This window comes from Prorops nasuta, unplaced genomic scaffold (assembly GCF_024137725.1).
Source record: "Prorops nasuta isolate Cenicafe-Biocafe unplaced genomic scaffold, Cenicafe_Pnas_1.2 PNAS00006, whole genome shotgun sequence".
NCBI classification, from domain to species: domain Eukaryota; kingdom Metazoa; phylum Arthropoda; class Insecta; order Hymenoptera; family Bethylidae; genus Prorops; species Prorops nasuta.
This window is the reverse complement of record NW_027116803.1, coordinates 9,397,810-9,406,880: the sequence shown is the minus strand read 5'-3', so window position 1 is coordinate 9,406,880 and position 9,071 is coordinate 9,397,810. Positions and strand designations below refer to the sequence as shown.

General features: G+C 31.6%; 1 long non-coding RNA gene across 1 annotated transcript; it reads right to left on the bottom strand.

Annotated features, from left to right (window-relative positions):
• Positions 1-6,372: 6,372 nt before the first annotated feature.
• Positions 6,373-8,818, bottom strand: LOC136774309 (uncharacterized). Its single transcript, XR_010822775.1, has 5 exons — positions 8,590-8,818; positions 8,183-8,498; positions 7,844-8,088; positions 7,219-7,617; positions 6,373-7,147 (listed from the first exon to the last, which is right to left on the bottom strand). It is a non-coding gene; the product is annotated as an uncharacterized lncRNA (long non-coding RNA).
• Between the last annotated feature and the right edge of the window lie 253 nt (positions 8,819-9,071).

Sequence of the window (9,071 nt, the reverse complement as noted above, 5' to 3'; positions counted from 1 at the left end):
ATTTGCTGTACTACGCTATAGCTGAATCTCACACACGATTCAATTTCCCACTGTGCATGGACATTACGGGCCCGGCAAGTAACTTTGTTGTTCCTTTTTTTTCAAAAATTTAACTTTTGCTAAGGTGAAAAAATACACTTGCCTAATATTTGGATTTCACTACTTTTTTTAATTGGATAATTTTACTATATTATTTATGCTAAATGGTTTATGTACTTGCCGCCTTTTTATACAGGCGAAGTCTGTTTTTTGTGGGATTTCATAACGTTTTGTAAGAGTATAATATTTAAAAAATTAAATAATTCTTTTAATTTTTCTACAGAATTTAAAGAAAATTTCCACACTTCTCGTTTTTTGAAACAGCAGAGCTTAACTAATAAAATAATATATATTAATATTGAAAAAATATCACAGTCAACGCATTGAATTTATTGATATTTGTAATGCATTCTGCATAAATGAACTTCATAATTAATGCCCCGGCTACTTGTTTAATGTTTTCAGTTTCACTATAATAAAAGTTTGATTAAATTTTTCATAATCAATAAACATACTTTCAACATATAAAAATAATTAAGTAAAATGTATGTTTTAATTAATTTACATTTTCTGTTTATCAACATTTGACTTTTACCACCATCTGACCTTGCCAGACTTCACTAGTTTCATCAACTACTTGAGTTGATACTGGGGCAAGACTAGACAAGCAATTCGCAAAGCTTTGAATAAGCTACAATCAAGCATATATTCAAAGCTGACTATGTCGTTTTGCATACCACGTTTCTTTTTAGCACCAGTTACTATCACATTTATGCTGCTAATTCTTGACAAAGGTGATATAGGAGATATATTAGCGAGTCGTCCTTATAACATTTCCTGTGTCAGAGTCCTCAAATGTTCGTTTCGCTAATTTCTATACACTGTTGAAACTGGTCGGATTTCTGGTGCTGCAAAATGGAGTGGAAACCATTAATTTTTGGACTGAGTTTCAATTGAGAATAAACGTGCATTTTTTCATCCATACCAATGACTAGTATACTGCCTTTGGCCTAGAATACTAGCATAGGTAACAGAGGAAAACAATCAACAGTTATTAACTCAATTTTACAGAATTTCATCCAATGAATCTCATCCTTAAATTATGGCTGAGCAATGGATGACGATTATCGGAATATTGGCTTATTCTTACTTTGCCAATCTTTCAATGATTTCATCCTTGCCTGTTTCAAATACCAGAATGCAGGAATGAAAAGCCCAATGATTGATTCAACTCCAATAGTCAGTATGTGAGCGAATCTTCTTCCTTGGTTTTCTAATTCAATTGTACCAAATGTATTTAAGTCAAAGCACAAGTATTACTATTTGCTATAATACACTTGCACAGTGACTGTAAAATGCTAAATGATAACATCTGAGTAAACCTAAAATCAAATTCATCATTTAAATATCTCAAATCTTCAAAGAAAATAATATTTTAAAAAAACATGAATCATTCCATTTGTTAATCAACATTTTACTTTTTACCAACATCTGACTTTGTGAAACTTCAGTAACTCCATCAGCTGCTTGAGGTGATACAGGGGCATGACTGGACAAGCAATTCGCAAAGCTTTGAATAAGCTAGAATTAAGCATATATTCAAAGCTGGCATTGTCGTTTTGCATACCACGTTTCTTTTTGGCACCAATCATTGTTACATTTATGCTGGTAACTCTTGAAAAAGGTGGCATGGGAGATACATTGGCGAGTTATCCTTATAACATTTCCTGTGCCAGAGTCCTCAAATGTTCGTTTCGCTAATTTCTATACACTGTTGAAACTGGTCGGACTTCTGGTGCTGCAAAATGGAGTAGAAACCATTAATTTTTGGACTGACTTTCAATTGAGAGTAACCGTGCATTTTTTCATCCATACCAACGACTAGTATACTGCCTTTGGCCTAGAATACTAGCATAGGTAACAGAGGAAAACTATCAACAGTTATTAACTCAATTTTACAGAATTTCATCCAATGAATCTCATCCTTAAATTATGGCTGAGCAATGGATGACGATTATCGGAATATTGGCTTATTCTTACTTTGCCAATCTTTCAATGCTTTCATCCTTGCCTGTTTCAAATACCAGAATGCAGGAATGAAAAGCCCAATGTTTGATTCAACTCCAATAGTCAGTATGTGAGCGAACCTTCTTCCTTGGTTTTCTAATTCAATTGTACCAAATGTATTTAAGTCAAAGCACAAGTATTACTATTTGCTATAATAAACTTGCACAGTGACTGTAAAATAGTAAATGATAACACTATGCGTAAGCCTGAAATCAAATTCATCATTTAACAATCTTAATTTTCAAAGAAAATAAATATTTGAAGGAACATGAAACATCTCAGTTACTTACCAGTATTTGATTTTGCCCCATCTCCATTTTCTTTATTGCTTGTTGACCTAACTTCTGTAATATTTGGTTGTCTTCGCATCTTTTGTAAACATCTACTATCGTATAATTTGTTCAAATCCAAATACTGGTCAACTTGTATTTTACGTAAATAAAGATTTTTTGGAATGTTTCATATCTTTCAAATTAGCATTGCCATAATTTAATCTGAAATATTTGTTTATATATATATGATATAACCTATCGGATAATTACAATCAATATCAGTTTAAAGAAAACAAAAAGCAAAACATGCATTTGATTAATGATTTCAATACCTGAAAGTTTAGCATATGATTATTAAGTACCTTAACAATTTCTTTCAATTAATATCCTCCTGATAATGACCGATGCACATTACTGTTGAAAGTATATTTCTCATTGGCACAGACTTGTAAATATTAATTTTATTTAATCCAGTCAGCTCTATCCTCATCAATGAATATGAAAATATTCTGTCTTAATTTATCTGCAAAAAGAAATACCACAAAGTACCACAAAGTATATACTACATCCTGTATTGTAAAATATAATATTATACTTATCTAATTCGCGAATCCTTCAGTCACTGTTAATTGAATTATTTGTGATTGTAGAAATTAACAGATGCAATATCGCAACACGATGAATAACCTCACTGCATTAAAATAAAAATAACCTCACATTACAATTTACACAGTTCAATATAGTCGCCGAATTGACAGTTCACAACCATACATAGTTTGATCGTTGAGTATATTATGTTGGAAGCGTTGTGAAAATGACGTCATTTTTCTTAGCGACCAACTTCAGCCCGAGACATACACTCTGGCTGGAGAAGAAGAAAATGACGGAAAGAAATTAAATTCGTTATATATATAGCTAACAGATTATGAGATCTCTGGATTGCGTGAACCAATTTTGATGTTTATGGGCTCAAATAAAAGCTTGTTCTAATCCATTTCAAGAAAAGCTTTACTGAAATCATGACAGTGTTTCATTTACGGAAAAAAATCGATTTAAAAATTGAGACGGCCAATCTTGCTGTATAAGATACAGTAGTGCCTGGACGGCGGTATAGACACGTCTATACCTACTTTTATGTACTTGCCGTCGAGACACTACCGTGTCTCTTGATTAGTTGACGAAATGAAATTAAGAGAAGGTCTGCATTTTGATACAGACTCACTGCAATTCAAAGGTTTCGTATATTTGGGTGAAAATACTCCAGATAATCAAAAGAATAAAATGGCTGATCATGCATTGATATTCATGTATCAACCGTTTAGAGGAAAATGGGTCCAAACAATTGGAGCTTTTTTAAGCAAAAATTGTGTCCCTAGCCATATACTAGAAAAATTAATTCTAGAAAGCGTTATACTAATGGAAAACACCAATTTCAAAGTTGACGCTGTATGCATGGACGGTGCTTCTTGGAATCGCAAAGTATGGACATCTTTGGGAGTTAATGAAGGTTGCTCCAGCTGCAGACATCCAAATGATGTGTTAGAGGAAGTTGAGTCGGATGATAGTGAAGGAACAGATATTGCTTCTGAAGGTGGCAGAAGGCTATGGTTCCTTTCCGATTTTCCTCATTTAATAAAAACATTAAGAAATAACATTACATGTAGACCTGAAACAATGGTAGCCTCTGAAGTTGTTTACAATTCATTTAATGTTATTAATATATTTTTGTAATGAATTTTTTTTTTTCAGACTCCAAATGGTCTAATAAAGCTAGAGCATTGGGATTCTGTCGTTGCCATAGAAAATCGATTTGTAGCTAATTTAAGAATATCCAATTTAAAGCCGGAACATGTGCACCCAAAAAATTATCAAAAAATGAGCTGTAAATTAGCATTCGATGTAATGATTTGATCCATTTCGAAGCCTAAATCATTGATATTTTTAAATAATCAATTTAACTTTCTAACATATAAAACATGAACAATTGGAATTATAAATGTTTTAGTTGTTTACTTCTACAATATAAACAAACACGTAGAAGTAAACAACTAAACATTTATAATTTTATGATTTTCGTGTTTAGTAAATCTATACGTAGAAAAATTGATTACTTTAAAATCAATGGGACCCCAATTTCTATTGGGGAAACTTCCTATATTAAAAATTGGTTAAATTGATTTTTATTATAAGAATAACCAATAAATATCGAGGAATTATAGAACTTTCATAAAAGATGTTAAAAGCGTGTGCGTTTTCTTAGTTAAACTAAATGTTATTTTAGTTGTTCTCAGAGCGCACTCAAGTCGCGATGAAGATATTCCAAGAAGAAGGATATGAACCATTACAGGATTGCGACTCCACTATCAATTTTATGAAAAATATTAATGATGTGATAGGTGCAATGATGTCAAGAACTCCAAATAATGCTTTAAGAAAAAATAATAATGAAATGAATGTAAGTTAATATTATATTAAATTTAAAACTGAATGCTATAATGTCAGGTATACTTTGTGTATTACAGGTGTTAAAAGATTTCTTGGAATATTTAGAAGAATGGGAAATACTATCGAATGAGCTATACACTCCTATTATTTCAATTCAAACATTAACCGGCTTGAAGGTAACACTGCAGGCAACCATCGAACTTTTTGAATATTTAAATTCTGAAGAAAGCTATGATTATTTAATGACGGCCAGATTAAATCAAGATGCTTTAGAGGTAAACTTATCAAAAATACTAATTACAGCATAAACTAGTCAATATAATATTAAAAGCTCTTCTAACGCTTAGAGAGACCTGTCTTAACGATTTTTAAATTTTCAGAGATTTAATGGCATGATTCGAAATGCATGCGGTAGTAACGAGCATCCTGATCCTCTTCAATTTATAAGTGTTTATAAACTTTTGTGCGTTTATTCATTGATCAAACCACCAAGAGGATCCAATATCACTGGGGAAGAAATATTAAACTCTTTAATTTCTCCATCTTGCATCTTAGAAAATAGAAGTGAGAATAAAGAAAAGTGGGAAGAAAGTATAGAAGCTATTATTCGTCAAGCTGAGAATAATTATTCTTTACTACCCACTGAAAAATCAGAGATTTCAGCTGATTTTGATAAATATATTGAGGCATACATGGCAGGTTATGTTGCACGGAAAACTATGTAATTCACAAATTGCAAAGATTGTCTTTCAACAATCATGTCCAACGAAAATAATAACGAGCATAATAGAATGATCATGTTAATGAACAGAGGAAGTTTAATACGCCCCTCTGATACTCTATATCATTTAATTGCCGAAATTGAAACTGGTTTTCAATGTGTAATTGGCTCAGAAAATAGTGTGAGTGCACATGCTATATTAGACGTATTGCATTATATTAAGAACGAAACAAACGTATGTCTTATAGGATGCCCATTACATCAAAAAGAATTGTCAAAAAAAAAATTATTAATTTTTATATAATTGCTAGAGGCCATTTTGTAGCAAAGAATAATAATCAAATATACAATGATCTAAGAGCAAAGACCAAAGAATTCCGAAAACGCTCAAAATTATAAATTTTAGGGTAAAATTATTTTTTAATAATTTTCACTCATTTCCCTTTGTAATTAAAAATAAAATAATTTGTACTTATATTTATTTTTAGTTTCAAGGACTGTCTTACATTTTTTGCTACCGCAGTGTACTCAAATTCGATTTATTTGTCACACGGCTACAGTTACAAGTAAACGATTTATTGCGAATTTTGGATGAGACAAAAGAATCATTTGTAGTCAACAAAACACGATTGTGTGATAGAAGGACCAGGCTAAGGAATTGGCTGCTAGCTTGACACTGTCATTGAAAGAATATCAAGAGCGTCGAGAAAAAGAACATGCAGAAATTGTTCGTGCAGTCACGAAAGAACCAGTAAATTCTACAGTAGCTGACATAGCTGAACCTTCAAATACAACAGATGAAAATATTGAAAGAACCGATCATTTGGAGGTTGCCTCTGCATGGGGCAGTGGTTCGACCAGGTTCGACTGAAAAACTAAATGTAGATGGAAAAGGTTGGGGCTGGAATGCTGAAGATGCTCGGTCGGTAAGAGATGTAAAGCCTATGACCTTGATTCCTAGCTTTTAATTGTTTTATGTAAATGTTATTATATATGTATACTAAATATTTGATTCATAAATGGTTTAAAATATATTGTACAAGTTTCAGTTATATTGTATTAAATAAATATCTACAATTCCATTGTAAACATTTCCTTTTAATATATTATTAGTTCTTCAAATGTATATAGAAGTCAATATAAACATATGAAAATTATATAAACTTTACTTATCATAAGTAAATTGTTGAATTCATTCAAATATTTTACGGCAATTCCTATTGGCTACCGCTATCGACGTTGCGCCGTCTAGCGCCACCAACGCTAACTAATATCTTGACGAATATTTGTCACCATTCCTGAAGGCAAGTTATATCTCCTCCGCTCTAGGCTCCATGGTATCTAAGATTGGTGAACATGAAGGACCGCGGACAACTATAACACCCGTGGAGTACATGAAGCCATGGTTAAATAATTACTCTAGTGAAGAATGTTCAGACGACGACATCAGAGGACAGATGTCTATCAGGATGGCCGATTTTGTAGGAATTAACTGTTAGAAATATCGAGTAATAAGCTGTTTGTAAATACACCTATGTAAAGGTTATCCAAGGTTTGGAGCTGTAAGCGACCGAGTCAGTTGCCTCCTGGAGCCTAGACGTGGCTGGACGTGTAAAAGTAATGTTGTAATAAAAGGCTTTTATAAGTAAAAATTAAAAGTCTACAAGAGCTTACCCTATTGCTTCGTGTAATTTAATAGTTTTGAGCTAGAATTATTGCTGACTGCAACGTGAGAATTATAAAATAAAAGATATCATATTCTTTGGTAAAATCAGCTATTATTCAAATAACGTTCGCGTAAAATATCATATTTCTTGTAAGCGCTGAACTTTGTTTTTATTTTTTGTATGCCTCCAACCGTTCTAGATTTTCTTGCAATGGTAATTCGAATGTGATATGTCATACCGGTCGACTGAATTATTTATCGAATTTACTTAATTCCATTTCCAATCTTTCTATTTGTGGGAATTAAGTGAATAAATAACCTTTTTTTCAAATGTGTTTCTTGGAGGATATCTACATGCTTTTCTTATTTGTTCACATTGTAGTAGAAAATAACAATTTCAATGACACCTGTGGAAAATGATGATATTACTTTTTATTTATTAATTTAATGCAATGAGAATAAAAGAAATAGAAGTAAATGCCAATAACATTCATTATAATTTAACACGAATAAAGAAAATAAATTATTAAAGTAAATACCATAAAAATGTAATCACAAGCGTAAAATATATTTTGGCTTATCTCAGTAGTCTGCGTAAGCTTTAGGGTAAGCTGATAATGAGTATATTTATACCTGTGTATGTAAGAGTCCACATGCCAAATTGTCAAGAATGCATAAGCAGCAATTAATAACAAATTGAAATTATGAACAAGACTAGATTCATTAATACAAGCCTCTTGCAGCATTAAGACTAGTCACGTAATGCTCTGTATGTTAAATTATTATCCCTGCGTACCATTACATTATGTATATATTCTATCATCTATTTACTGCATCTTCTACTGCTATAGATGTTTGCAACTTCTTTCTCGACTAACCTGAAATATAGATAAAAATATTTATATGACCTATTAAATTTGAATGTGAAATAATTCATAAAATATTAGATTTTCTGAAAATATCTTAACTTACATGTAACGCCTACTTACTACTATAGCTCATCCCAGTAACACATATCAGTTTATACATAATAATAATATACGAGTATGTCTTAATACATAAGAGTACATATAGACATACTTCTTATTGCAACATACATATACCACAGTTAATGACAAATTTCAATGATAAAAAAGAGTTTGTTCATCAAGACAACCCTCTTTCCTCATTAAATTATGTCACAAAATGCCATGTATGTCAATGCAATAATTTTCTGTACCTTTACATGAAGCCTGTATAGCAACAGTTAACCCTATCGTCTATTACTGTAGCTACCATCCGGAGAAACCTATTAATAAAGAAAAAATATAATACATTATAAATTATATTTAATAACATACTGATTGATTTAAAATAACGTTTTGAAAACTATTATTTACCTTGTAAATTGTATATTCTGTTATTTCTAGTGCACTCCATCTAATTAAATTATGCAGCTTGTGATAGCTGTTATCCAAACAATTTATCCCCACTGTAGTCACTTGGCACAATAGGATAGTTTTAATTATCTTTTATTTTCTCTTCTTTGTAGTTATTCTTCTTCAAAGTTGATCCTGCTCCATTTATTTATTTTCATACCTAAAAAAGTAGCAAAGAAACACAAAGTCACATTCTTCCAATACATGATTATTTATTGTAATAGATGCTACTTATCTAATTGATTTCTGAATCACTGCATGAAATATGTGTAACACGTAAATTCGCGAATTAACCACGAAATACTACAGCTGTCAAATGAACAAGGTAGACTACGTATACAGTACACACACCATATTGGATACTATACTATATCGCTATACTATATACTCTCAGCTGTTAGGCCGGACTTACACGGTGCGTAGAACAATGCTCTTGGGTTGCG